General features: G+C 39.7%; 1 long non-coding RNA gene across 1 annotated transcript; it reads right to left on the minus strand.

The window, feature by feature from the left end:
• Positions 1-1851: 1851 nt before the first annotated feature.
• On the minus strand, positions 1852-14281 carry LOC118160912. The gene is made up of 3 exons (XR_004747747.1): positions 14270-14281; positions 5663-5665; positions 1852-1914 (listed from the first exon to the last, which is right to left on the minus strand). It is a non-coding gene; the product is annotated as an uncharacterized LOC118160912 (long non-coding RNA).
• Between the last annotated feature and the right edge of the window lie 319 nt (positions 14282-14600).

Here is a 14600-nt window from a genome sequence, read left to right on the forward strand (position 1 = left end):
TTAACAGCTTTGTCACATCAGAAAAAAAAAAAAAAAAAAAAAAAAAAAAAAAAAAAAACACACACTCCCCCTGAGCTGCAGGGTGTACCAGATACATAATGACAGCCATTTGATTTAAGTATTTAGACAAAATGTCAAAAGGATGCCATACTGAAGTCAAAAGTAGAGAAAAACAGAAGTTCAGTGCTTCGTTAGGTGGCTCCTTGTATTTATGGGAGATGTGAGACAAGATTACTGTTCCCTCCTTTGAAGAATACCTGAATTTTACTTATCAGATCAAATCACTGTCCTATGTTGCTTGTTATCTTTTTTGGGGCAGTAGTCAGTATTTAATGTTTAGAATAATAGAGGTGAAAAATCTTCCTGCTCTGCACAAGCGATTTACTTATAAGCTATAAAGTTTAATTACATCGCACTACTTTCTTTTATTGTACAGTTTGATTACAATGATCTTCTTCCTCTGTTTAAATAATTACAACTACTAAAATATATGAATAAGAAACTTCCAAAATACCACTTCACAACTTTTTTAAAAAGATGAGTCATGCAAAACAATCTGAGATCACAAGTATAATAGCCTCACCGGTGAACAATTGAGTATCACAAGCACATAAGCAGAAATGTATGTCAAATACTTTGAATGGCATCCAGACTTAGCCATCTGTGTCATCTATATACTCTCTTAATTTCTGGGGCTGGCACATTCTCCAGGCAGCTAAGTTATTTAGATGACTTTTTATTTAGTCCAAAACCTGGCTTGGCATTGTTTAACTTCATTTGTGCAACCAGGTACATAAATACATAAATACATAAATACAGGTACATAAATACCTACTCTGGAAGGTATGAATAAGGCATAAAGTTCAAATATGATCCAAGCTTAGGTGGGACCACTGAATTGCCTGGCAAACTTTAAAAAGAAATGTAGTCAGATCAATGACCAACACCTTCGGTGCGGCAGATGATAGAGATATGAATTCTGGGCTTTTGACTGATTGGCCTGAATAAGTATCTTCTTTACTCATTTTGATAAAACTCATATTTTCAAAAGGAAAGAAGGAGAAAAAGGAGTGGAGGGTATGGTAAGACCAATTTTAGAAACCACGTTCCTCATCAAGATCCCTGGAGTGACTATGCATTTTATGCATAAACCAGCTTTGGATTGAAAGCAATTTAAAATCATTGTTGGGGTAGCAATCAGAACCCTGGTTTTCTACATATCCTCCTTCAGCACTACCCTTGTTGAATTTAGTCAATAAACAATTTCAGCCCGTAATTCCATTTCTTTCACTCTGATCCTATCACTCATAGAATCACTGAATCACAGAATCATAGAATGGCTCAGGTTGGAAGGGACTTAAATGATAATCTAGTTCCAACCCCCCTGCCATGTGCAGGGATGCCACCCACTAGATCAGGTTTGCCAGGGCCCCATCCAACCTGGTCTTGAACCAGGATGGGGCATTTGAATCCAGGGATGGGGCATTCAAAACCTCTCTGGGCAACCTGTTCCAGTGCCTCACCATCCTCTGAGTGAAGAATTACCTCCAAACATCTGTCGACGGAAGGAAGACAAGAGCACTCAATATGAGTGATCAGCAAGCTTTGATTTATTGGATAGCTCAGTCGCCTTATATTCCTTACATATAATTAGCTCATGCATATTACAAAAGTAAAGCTCATGATTGGTTCTCTCATTTACTTATTTTATCAGTTACTCCCTAATTCTTTCGACTATACTCCCCAAGTAGGTACTTTCCCTAACCGCCAAGGGCAGTCTGTCCTAGTCGCTGATTGGTTCACACAAGCTGTGTACGATGTTTGTTCAGCTCATGGTGGTCCAGCTGACTTATGTCTATGTGACCTCTATCAGTCAACCATTCCTCTACAATTTCCCCGTTTTTATTTTTTGGGCTACCAACACTTTGTCTCTAGCTTGTTTCCTCATTATCTCTAATACAAGGACGTGGGAAGCAGGGCAAAGCCACCTGCGAATCCCTTTCCAACAAACATCTAATCTAAATCAAAATCTTCCCTTTTAGTTTAAAACCATTCCCCCTTATTCTGTCATTGTCTGCCTGAGCAAAAAGTTCATCTCCATCTTTTTTTTTTTTAAAAAAAAAAAAAGTTCATCTCCATCTTTTTTTTTAAAAAAAGCCCCATTTTATTGAAAAGCTGCACTTCTCTAGCCTGTCCAGGTGCTTATGAATGGTATCCCTTTCTTCTGTTTTATCAGCTGCACCACTCAGCTTAGTGTCATCTGAAAACTTGCTGAGGGTGCACTCAATCCCACTATGTCATTGACAGATATATTAAATAGTACCAGTCCCAGGACAGACCCCTGAGTGCACCACTTGTCACTGGCCTCCACCTAGACTAGAAGCCATTGAACACCACTCTCTGGGTGCAGCTTTCAAGCCAATTCCTTATCCACTGAATGGTCCACCCATCAAATCCATCTCTCTCCAAACAGGAGACCAGGATGTCATGTGGGACTGTCAAAGGCCTTACAGAAGTTCAGGTAGATGACACAGGTTGGTCTTCCCTCATCAACATTTAGCTCAGAGCTCTCCTATTCACCATCAAGAGTTGCTTACTTATCTTCCCCAAGCACCAAGTTCTTCTGTTTATGATTTCTTAGTGCATTATCAGCCCCAGCCTTAATGCCTCAGCACACTCTGTTTCCTGATCTCATGTCTTCCAACATCATTGATTTCTCATCTTTTGCTTTCCTCTCCTCCACTGATACAGTTGTTGATTGCTTTTATGCTTGTGTTGCTGCCTTGATTCTTTTTCTTGTCTCTCCAATTATAATGCTTCTTTTCGTAGTTTTAGTTGTGGCTCATCTTTGACATTAGTAGCTCCATTACTGATCCTATATTGGGAAATATCTCTGGCAGAAATTCTGAGATCAGATGAGTTCATTTTCTCCTCCTTCAGTTTTGCTATCTTCATTTTTCAGATTTGTTACACACAGCTGTCCTTTTGCCTGTCATTCAGGTCTATAGGCTTTGACTCAGCCTTCACTGACAGTTCTAGCTTTTAAGCCTTACATATTCTTTCATCTCTAAGATCAGCCTTTTCTAGTAGCCACCCACCTTGTCACACAGCCCATATTCTCTTAGCAATGTGTGGAGCATTGCTGCTCCAAAGATCATTAACAAAGTCATCTCACCCTTTGAGTCTGCTGTTAGCTGCCCTTCTTCCTGTCATATACAAGCTGATAGTCTTCACTGTCAAAACCCTTTTTGCTGTATGCTCACCATATTCATTCTTGTTTGACATGACAGCATTGTCTGCCCCATCTGACAGTTTTATTACATTTTGGAAGAGATACTTCTGGGATTTTACATGTTTCTGTTCATATGTAGAAGGAGCTAGCCACAAAGATCTTTCATTGTTTTTCACAAATTCTCCTAAAAATTTCTCTCACCGTACTATTCAGAAATAAAAATGGACAACAGCTTGGCTGGGATCAGCTCTTCATTTCATCCCACATCTCTCTGTATGCATCAGATGAATTTTATGATGCATTTAAATTGCAAGCTACTTGAAAAAATGTCTGTTCTAACAACCTTGTATCCTTTGCTTACATAAGATCTTGTATGAGCTTCTGGGCACAGTGAAAGTGTAAATAATTTTAATTTGTGGAAGGAAGGAAGGGAGGAAGGGAGGAAGAGAGGAAGGGAGGGAGGGTAGGAGGGAGGGAGGGAGGGAGGGAGGGAGGGAGGGAGGAAAACACAATTAAAGAGTAAAGGATTATACAGGGGTTTTGAAGTAACTTTCAGGATAGGAAATATGATACAACCATGCTATTCCACCAGGAGCATCTGGGGCAGAGCACTAAAGACACCACACCTATAAAGTAAAAAGGGGGATTAGGACTACTGCTTTAGCTTTCAGAATACAGTGCATGTTTCCACCTCCTTTGCTCAATATGAAAAGGAACAAGACATTTCCCATCTTTTGGTGTCAGAGCAATGACACTCATCACAGCAATCCATGTAGCTGGGGCAAAGCATGACTTAGTTATGACTGTTCCTGACTCTTGCAGGCATAGCATGCTTCCTTGAGCTCTCCCATCTGTATGTATATCTCTGCTCTGTTGGGTGCAAGTTAGCCCAAAGCTATTAGTGATTCAGTGTAATGAGCAGAACATACACAGGGTACTTTCCTTATTGATTATACAGAATTAGAATATTAATTAGAGTTTGGATGTATACACACAACTAAATCATAAAATTATCTCTGGAGAAATGCAATTCCCTGCCTGTCTCAATCTATCTAATATGCCAAAAAGCAATTACTCCCTACAGCTTCCCAAAAGCACTTCATCTTTCTTTGAAGATGGCATCAGAAAAGATCCAGCAGCTTTAATGGTCTATCAGTGAGCTTCTGGCACCTCTGAGTCAAAAGCTCTGTACGACACAATACATAGGCATTCACAATGTGACTTGAATGTGTGGTCAAGTGATTGCACATTGAAGTGTCTTTGTACAACTGTGTGGTCACTAAAATATAAATCAGAACTGGAATTGCCTATTTTTATTACTGTGTATCAGGGTGACTATAGGAAGTAAGCTTATAGCCTGCTACCTTTTTGAAAGTGCTGGTAACCTTTCCCACCCTGTTGCAATTCAGCAGTGCTTACTGAGCTGTACCACAATCAAAGTGATGTTTTATGTGTTGAGTATGCTAAGAGTTAATTCAGCTATATGACTTTCCTTTGAAAAGAGTGCACTCAAATATATCTGTGTAATGAAGATTTTTATATTATGCAATGCCACAGAGCTATCTGGCTTATAACAATGAGCTATCAAAAATAAATCTCTCATCTCTGTTATTTAATTCAAGCTGAGAGGGACAATGAAGACAAGATAGGGAAGAACAGCAGCTGGAGAAATGAAATTGGTTCGGTACTGTTGAAAGATCATTAAAAGGAGCAATATGCAATAAATTAATTGTGGTATAGCTGGTCTCCAGGCAGGTTTTGGAACTTACCTAGAGCCTGGAGAGACCACTCCAGACTACAGGAGCAGTATATTATATCCAAGGCCTTTGTACTTCATTTTGCTGTCAGTCTAAGGAGCCAAGAGCAGGAATACGTGTTTCAGGAAATTAAATATGAAATATTTTAGTGTCAAAGCCTAACATATAAGCTGTTGTTCCAACTTAAACTGTTCAGAGTGCTCCTAAAGGGAAGTTTACAGTTCTTTATTGCAAAAGTACTTTTTTGTTTGTTTGTTTTTCCAATGTGAAAGTATATGGTTTCATTCTCAGTTACATAACAACTTACTTAGCTGCTAGCTTGTGGTACTGAAAACATCCAAAACACATACCAATTCCAGGGCTGAATTAGAACTGATATTAGATTTACTTATCAGCTTTGCTCTCAGCCAGAGACAGAACCACAAAGAAAGGTGGGCACTGAGTAATAGCCAGTGCTTTCTTTTCCTAATATCTGAAACTTACCATTTTGAATTTGTTGATTTTTATTCATTTGCAGATACAGGAGATTGCTCCTTTTTCTGTATGCCTGTGAATCAGGTTTGAACAGGGAAAAAGACTTTAAATGAATCACTGACAATAAGCAATTCAATAATGTCTACAGACATGATAGGGCCCTACAATAATTTCCTGTGTATGCAAAATATTTCTTTACATCCTTAACTTTAAGCACACAGAAACCCCATTAGAAGCTAATGCATAATGAAAAGAATATTACATCATCATAGAACGTGGGGGAAAAAAAAAACATATGCAAATAAAAAATAGGAAGCAATTTCAAATTCCTTTGAATTCTAATCCCTTTCTTTCTGCTGAGTGTCATTAGACTTTTTGAAAAAAGAAACGAGAAAGAAAATGAAAAGAATCATAGAAATGACCTTTTGCATATTATTTATTAACAGCAGAGTGGTAGATTGGATTGCGATTGGATTGTTGTCTGAGATACTTAAAGGAATACAAAAAGCTATCAGAATCTCTACCATGCAATAGATTTGAAAGCAAAAGCTAATTTTATTAGCAATAAGTAAAAATAAAAAATCACACTCATTTCCATAGGGTCCCCAGCATTGTCTAACATCTCAGTCCAGCTACTGTGAAGGAAATCTGCAAGGATCAAAGTTTAGTCTTAACAGCTTCATTGTTGGTATAATACTTCTTTCTTAACAGAACACAAGCAAATATACTTACAGGCATGTACCATTTTTCCTCAAATCTGTGTGTTTTTTTTACCCCCCCGAAACAACAGTTCCACAACAGGATTTTCTTTTGGTCCTTATGACAGAATTGAGTATCTGTGTGTACAGGCCAAATCCTACCCTCCAACATTTGAGTCTTCTACTATGTGTAGAAGTTTTGCTAGATTTCTGCATCTATATGGGAAAAGAAATTTTGCCAGCTTCCAGCCAAAACCTAAGCTTGGAAATGTCCCATTTCCTTTGTCAGCCCTTAGGATCAAGCAACGAGCCAGAGACATCAAAGCATTTGGAAATACACTTAAACGTGTCTATAACTGCATGCTTAAATGTTCTGCCATGTAGGTTTCAACTGTTCCAATGATCTATGCAGGGGAGTTTCTCGTGAATTCTGCAATGCAAAGCAGAGCACTGCTCTTTGGAAAGCTTTCTTTGGAAGCTTCTGAGAATTTTAACAAGAGATGAGCTGAAGGAAGTGTCACTTACTGTGAAGCAACACAGAGAATTGGCAATGGTGCACTGAGTGCTCTAACTGCCAAAATCCAGTCAGACTGCCATCAAATGAATTCCTGCCTTCAGAGACATATTCTAATCCACCTTCAGCACTGAGCACACGCTTGTTACAAAAAACTATTAAGAGTGAAGAAAGATAACTGCTCTATTTTATGTAGTTTAAAACATATCTTCTAGCTATTGTCTCCATCCTCTAGTTCCTATGAAGAGAAACCCTGTGATTCTGGGAAAGACTATATCTAGTTTATTGTAATCTGGAGGAGAAGGAGAAGGGGCACGTACCCGTATGACCTCTCAGTGCTTTTGATTACCAGTGTTATCCATTCCTCTGTGAAGGGTCAACTCTTCTCCCTGCCTACCTCCTGCTCTCCACTCCCCTCACAGGCTGCCATCACCCCAGGGTTCTGATGAACCACTCTTTTCACAGCAGCAGTGAGGGAGATGGGGACATGCAGGGGCAGCAGGGAGGTCTGGCTTCACTGCCAGAGCCTGACAGCAGGAGATGCCTTTCAGCAGAAGCTCAACGCTCCAAATTGCTGTGCAAAGAGTGGCTGCTTGTTAGGTCATTAGAGCAACACAAACATACGGGTCCCACTGAAAATTCAGCAAGCAGACAGATTCTTTGTTGTGTAAGTCAACCTAAATTTAATTAATTTTAAGGGAGACTATGTACCTTTCACAACATCTGAAAGGCAGGCTGATAGAAGGTAAAGCTGCCTTACCAAAGCAGAGGTCATCTGCAGGACAGCCCACCATGGGTGACAGAAACCAGCTGTCCACCCTGGTTCTCCCTGCAGCCATCTCAAACCAATCGGTAGTGATGAGGTTTCTTCCTGCATTGAAAGGAAGGTTATAAACAAGTGAGGAGAAAGTACGGAGTCTGACATAGTGGAAATGGTTTCAGCCTCCTCTCCTCCCTGTGCTTGAAGGGAGCAATCCAGTAGGAAAAGAAACAATAAGCTTCTGGTGAGGGGTAAGTGGGAAGATGCAGAGAGGGTATTCAATGGGCTAAGAACATCTTCTAAGATGTTTGCTGAGATACTAAAACCTCCCAAGTGCCTAAACCCAGTGCCACCTGAAAAGTAAAGATTTACATTTCAATTTAAAAATAAAAAGAAAATAGCAATTTTCCCTTCATTAAATTAGATTGGAGAGGAAAGCACGCAAATTGCTATCTGAGTCTGAGGCACTTGATCAAAAGCAGGAGCAACAAAAGTCTTAAGCATCAAGTCATGTTTATCAAATGTATATAAGAACTCTACAGACTCTTGAACTAGCTCTTCATGTGGATTATGTGCTAATCAGTAAAATATATGTAACATTGCTTTGTCTTTTTCTGTCATAATCCACGACATTAACAGATCTTTTGAAGAGTACATATTCCCTTAATTATCCCATCTGATCCTACTGCAATGCTGTGAACATGCTGTGAATATCTTTTTCAAATAGAGAGTCACTGCAGGATATTTTCATGGAAAGAAAAATACTGTACAAACATTTGAAAAAATATATATCAGCTTAATTAAAACTTTAGCACAGTAACACAGACTTATTAAACCCATCAGGAAATTTAAAGAAAATCCAGCAATGATTTTCAGAGCTTGCCTTGTTCTGTAGTTTCCAGATGAGAAAGAGACCCTAGCTACTGAAACATTATTCAGTGAATATCAGGAGACCCTGGGGACCTAATTAGCTCAATAACCACCACCAGGTCTTCTGTTCCCTATAAATGCAAGGATGTTATACAGTCCATGAGTGCACAGAGCAGGCTTCTTGCTTACACTCTTTAAAGTTGCTAATACTTTTAGGGAAGCTTGGATTTACTGGAAAGAGATAATTGATTGTGGGAATACTATATTTGAAGAGATACTGTTTAATAAGTAATGCCATAAAAGTCAAAATAAATATGAAAAGTATTTGCCAGAAGGAGGCAGAGTCCTCCTTCAGTCCTTGGATAGCTTTATTAGCATCAGGGCTCTACTTCTATTGTGGTCTTTAGTTAAATTCACCACAAAAAGCAAACAATGTTGCACTGTGTCTCAGTAGTTTCTCTCCTTGGTAAGTAATTGTGGTTTGGCTTTCCAGCCAGCATCTGGGGATATTGTGCTGCTACAACACATTCAGGGAGTGGGAATTGGCAGCCTCTTTACTGGCATCACAGAATCTAACAAATCATAGATTTTATCCCATTTCTTCCAAAATCAGTTATAAATTGCAAACATATCTTAATAATAGTGATGAAAAAAAATCTATACTTAGAACACAAGTTGCTCTGCATTGCCATTTTATTCTCCCTCTTCTCCTAGATCCCAGGATGAATTAAAATAAATATTGTGCTGTAAATTAAATATTTATCTCCAAACCACTATTAGTCAAAAGATACAATGTAAAACAATCCACATAACCACTGAAATGGTCAATACATATGTTTTACTTGCCCAGAAAGGACTGATGAAAATACTCATATATTTTACTGAACCAATGTTTATGCTTATTGAGAAAATTATAGAATAGCTTTGTTCTGAGCTGAAGCCTGTGTCTGTAGGCTGGATTCAAAGGAGCTGCAAGGCAGAATTATCAATGTTATCCAAATGTTGGCCTTAGTTCAACAAATTGTCTTTTCAGAGACAAGAAATGATCCATTTTTTTCCTTGTGTACATATCCAATAGTTCCTGGGGTAGAAGTTTTTCAAAAAAAAAAAAAAAAAAATAGTTCTTTGGTCCTTCTGGTCCGTAGATTATTTTTTTCCTTACCAATTGTATACATTTGTGTTTTTTTTTTTCAAAAAAGCTGAAAATATTTCATTCTTCCCATTTCGTTCTTCACTTTTGACTGGTTAATGTAGGTGCACATTTCTCCTTTAAGCTTTGTTCAGGAAACAACAAATAATCAACAAACAGAGCAAGTTTGCAATTTAATAAAATTCTTAGATCCATTTCTATTCACATTTCTATATCACAGAATCACACAGAATAGCTAAGGTTGGAAGGGACCTCTGAAGATCACCTAGTCCAACCCCTCTGCCAAGCAGGATAACATGGAGCACATTGAGCAGGATGACTTCCAGGTGGGTTTTGAATATCTCCAGAGAATGAGACTCCACAACCTCTCTGGACAACTTGTTCCAGTGCTCCATCAGCCTCACAGTAAAGAAGTGCCCTCTCATATTCAGCTGGAACTTCCTGTGCTTCAGTTTGTGCTCATTGCCTCTCGTCCTGTTGCTGGGCACAACTGAAAAGAGACCGGCTCCATCCTCTCAACACCCTCCCTTCAGATGTTTATATTCACCGATGAGGTCTCCCCTCAGTCCTCTCTTTTCCAGGCTACACAGGCCCAGATCTCTCAGCCTGTCCTCATATAACAAGGACTCTAGTCCTCTAATCATCTTTGTAGCCTTCCTCTGAAATGACTATGTCCCTCTTGTACTGGGGAGTCCAGAACTGGACACAATACTCCAGGTGAGGCCTCACCAGGGCTGAGTAGAGGGGGATGGCTTTCTCACAACATGGCCCAGAAACAGATAGTACTAGTCATGATGCCAGAAATTCTGAGGCAGCCAAATTCACCAAATTCTCACTTTCCCATCCTGAGAAGACCGCAGGAAGAGAGTCAGGAGTGTTCACACTGAGCATCCCTTGGAAAAGAAAATAATTTTAGACAGCTGTTGCAGAATATAACAAATGCCTTTTTGCACAGTTCTGATTCCTGTACCGTGGTGGAGCACAAATTTTTCCTCTTTATACAAAGACAACTGACAGTACTTTCAGCTTCATATTAAGAACCTCAGACCAGATTTCAGGGATTCATGAGTGTGGCTATTAGATGTGGAAAACAAGCTACTGCTATATAGCTCTTTCATTAAAATGATGTGCTCAAATATTATCTTTTGAACCTGTTTCAAGAAAGAAGTTGTGTCATTCTCTAACAGTGTGTTTACAATTAACAAATCTGTTGTCTGATCATTGTTGAATGTCTTTACAGTGTAAGCTGAAATCGTTGTGTGTCTGTGCTATAGTCAGTGACAGGGTCAGGTCTCTTACCAGCATCATTTTTTCCTCATTATTTTCCCCTTCACTTGTCTGCTATAGAACCTGACTGAAGCTGGCTTGCCTGGAGGATGTCTCTTCAGATCACAGAATCACAAAATGCTTGACATTGGAAGGGACCTCTGCAGGTCATCTGGTCCAGCCCCTTGCTCAACCAGGGACACCCCGAGCAGGTCACCAAAGACCACGTGGCTTTTGAAGACCTTCAAGCAAGAAGACTCTACAGCCTCTCTGGGCAAACTATACCAGTGCACCTGCACAGTAATGGAAGTGTTTCTTGATGTTTAGATGGAACCTTTTGTGTTCCAGTTTGCGCCTGTTGCCTCTCCTCCTGGCAAAACTAGTCAGAGCATGCTAGGAACTGCTAGGAAAGGAGCACCTGCCAGACCTGCAATCTTAATGTTTCTACAGAAAATGAAAAGCAAGGTAAACAGCTGCCCTAAAAACTGTCATTCCCTAAATAGAAATGTTCAGTCACCTCCAAGGGATGTAATGAGTGTCTCACCTCTGTATTTAGCTTATGTGGCAAGGTTTTGGTAGCAGGGGGCTGCATGGGTGGCCTCAGTACAAAGTGCCCAACAGCTGCCACGTCACATCACAGCCAGCTCCAGATGGCTCTGAAAGGGAACCACCACTGGCCAGAGCTGAGGCAGTGAGTGACGCTGGTTGGACCACTGGGAGAACAAATTTAAGAAATGGGGAAAAAAAATGCTGCACAATAGCAGCTGGGAAAGAGGAATGAGAGAAGCGGCCCTGCAGAGCTCCAGGTCAGTGCAGCAGGAGGGCAGGAGGTGCTTAAGGCATGCAGCACAAGTTCGCCTGCGGCCTGTGGAGAGACCCCTGGTGGAGCAGGCTGTCCCCCTGCAGCCCATGGGTCCCACATGGAGCAGATCTCCACGCTGCAGCCCGTGGAGGAGCCCCCGCTGGAGCAGGTGGATGTGGCCTGGAGGAGGCTGCGGCCCATGGAGAGCCCCCGCAGGAGCAGGCCCTGGGCCGGAGCTGCAGCCCATGGAGAGGAGCCCACGCAGGAGCAGGGGGTCTGGGGGGAGCTGCCGCCCTTGGGGGACCCGTGCTGGAGCAGTTTGCTCCTGAAGTAAGGTGCAGATCCATACTAGAGCAGTTGTTGAAGAGCTGCTTCAGTTGGGAAGCCCATGTAGGATCAGTTTGGGAGCATCCCATGGGAGGGCAGAGAGTGACCACAAAGGAGCAGCAGATGACAAAGCATTATATACTGACCACAAACCCTGTTCCCCTGTGCCACTCAGGGGGTGGAGGTAGAGGAAGGTGGATGGGGGAAAGGTGTTTTTAGTTTGGTTTAGTTTCTCACTGCTCTAGGCTGTTAGTGGTAGGCAATAAATTATATTAATCTCACTATGCTGAGTCTGTTTTGCCTGTGATAATTGGTGAGTGATGTCCCAGTCCTTATCTCAAACCTTGAGAACTTTGTCATCATATTTTCTTCCCCTGTTCCTTTGAGAAGGGGGAGTGGTGTGGTGATGCTTAACTAGCCCACAGTGTGGAATTACCACAACTTTCTAGAGGAACTAATCTATCACATAGAAGCTGAGAGCTTCCAGGCTTTAGGAAAAAAAAAAAATAAAAAAAAAATGGCATCACTGGAGAGGGCTGTGATTCTGTAAATGTAAACATTCTCTCCAGCCCATTCCATAATATGTAAGGCAGCCATGTGTCAGTGAATCAGCAAATCTGGAAGATTTAATAAAGTGACTGAAAAAAACTGAGCTAGGTTCCAATTTCTCCTGCTGTCATGCAGATTAAGAGAAAACTAAGGAAAGATGATAGCTTCTCTAGCTTTCAAATTCCTACCCAATGCTATAAGGATGTAAAAAAAACAAACAGCAAATGCATAGTCATAAGGTTATTTTTAAAAAATTGTGTGTCCATATACGATCTCGCATTGTGAGTCACTGGCGATTGGATAGGTTTTAGCACAGACCCATTTCTTCTGGGTCCAAAGGGAAAACTTATCCCTTTTAATAATAAACTTCTGATTATTCAGCAAGGTTTCCTCTTCAAGGCTTTGTGTACCTTGGAAGTTGGCAAATATTATTGCCAGTGAGATTTTGGTTTGAAAGCAGCTGCAATGAAATGTATCCTCCTGAAAAAGTGTGTGTTTATGCATCTCATGTCATATAAGTATCTCCAACCCACTGCCTGTCTCAGAACTTATAAGGGTTTGCCAGGGTTTTCCATTCTCTGGACTGAGAAAGTTGGAGCTAGATTATCCTGCTTTTGAAGTTATTTGCCCCTCCAGACATTTTTTACATTTCTTTGTGTATTGAATCATTGATCTGAAGGTACACAGTAAGAGATGTCTAGGTGAGCCCAAAATTTACCATTAAGAAAGTCCAGAAACATCACACAAAGAACTGTCAGAATATTTCTGTTGAATCAGAACTATAACATTGGAATATATTCCTTGTGAAATATTAGTAAAAGATCTTCTTATATCATGATTTAGGAAATTTTCAGTAGCCCAATGAAAATCTTATTAGTCTAATCAAAATACTACAAACAATTATTAGTCCAATAACAACAGTACTTACATTCATGGTTCAAATCATCTAAAAACAGAAGAGGGTCATTGGTAATACAATTTAAAATGCTATACTTAGGCTTCCTATTAATTTCTGTTGTGTTATGCTCACCCTCCCAGTATCCCTCTCCATCCTAAGGCTTACACCTTCAGTCTTTCTCAAAAATTTTTATTGCAGGATGAAAGTGTTAGTATAAGAAGTCAACAGCATGTTTAGTTTCTCATCAATAAATCCATGATGCTAATTAGCTTGAAAAGTTATTTTTAATTACAGCACTCAAAACTTTAGGTGGACTTGAGGATACTCAAAAAGGTTTTGTAACACGATCATCTTATTCTTTATTCACTGCTTCCCAGCTAAAACTGCAATATTGTTCCAGTATTTTATTGAAGTTATACAATAGTGTTCTCCAGCTCTAAAGGTCTAATATTTGTTTCTCTGTGACTATATAGGCTTTTTTTTAGACCTTTACCATACACAGAGAACTAAAACAAAGTAGTCAATAGTCACCTCACCTCTAAACAATTATTATCGCAGATAAAACAACATAAAATCAGTTCCAGCTAAGACAAGTCCACACTAGGCCTACAACAGTGACTTAATACAAAGGCTGTGATCTTTTAATAATACTGAAAAAAATATTATTTACTGGGCCACAGTAGCTATGCCTCACAAAATATAAATACAGAAAAAATCCTATAATAATGAAAATAACATATAAGTAAAGAAGTAGTTAATCTTCATCTGGATATTAGTCTGTTACTGCACATTGTTTGGGCTCATCTTATTTGATTTTGTTACAGACTGTTCTTTAAGAAACAAATACAATCTTGTTCCCTGACTGTTAGAGTGAGTTAATTCTAAAAACCCAGATATGGGCTTCTTGGAAACTTTCAATTCCAGAGAATGTGGAGAATAGTTGAGAACCATATTTGGTCCGTGAAAACCCACAGAGAAACCTTCAAATCAGATAATCACCAGTGAAAATGTAAATAATGGCTTTTATTTCATTTCACTGGGTTTTATATAATTTTGGCTGCTGCTTGCATACTGCTGTGCTTCCACAGGCAAGCAGCTATATTTTTCTTATTTCAGTGACAATTTAATATGAATTCATGGTTCTTCTGCTGGACATCCTGCAAAGAAATGATCTTCATGATAAATTCCAGTCATTTTTGACCCTCAGCTTTCCTCAGAGAGCCATATCAACAATATTGATAAGACTTCATATTACCATCTCAGGAGTAAAACAAGGTTAAGACAATTGCTGTGTCAGCAAGAT

This window comes from Oxyura jamaicensis, chromosome 1 (assembly GCF_011077185.1).
Source record: "Oxyura jamaicensis isolate SHBP4307 breed ruddy duck chromosome 1, BPBGC_Ojam_1.0, whole genome shotgun sequence".
Classification (NCBI taxonomy): Eukaryota; Metazoa; Chordata; class Aves; order Anseriformes; family Anatidae; genus Oxyura; species Oxyura jamaicensis.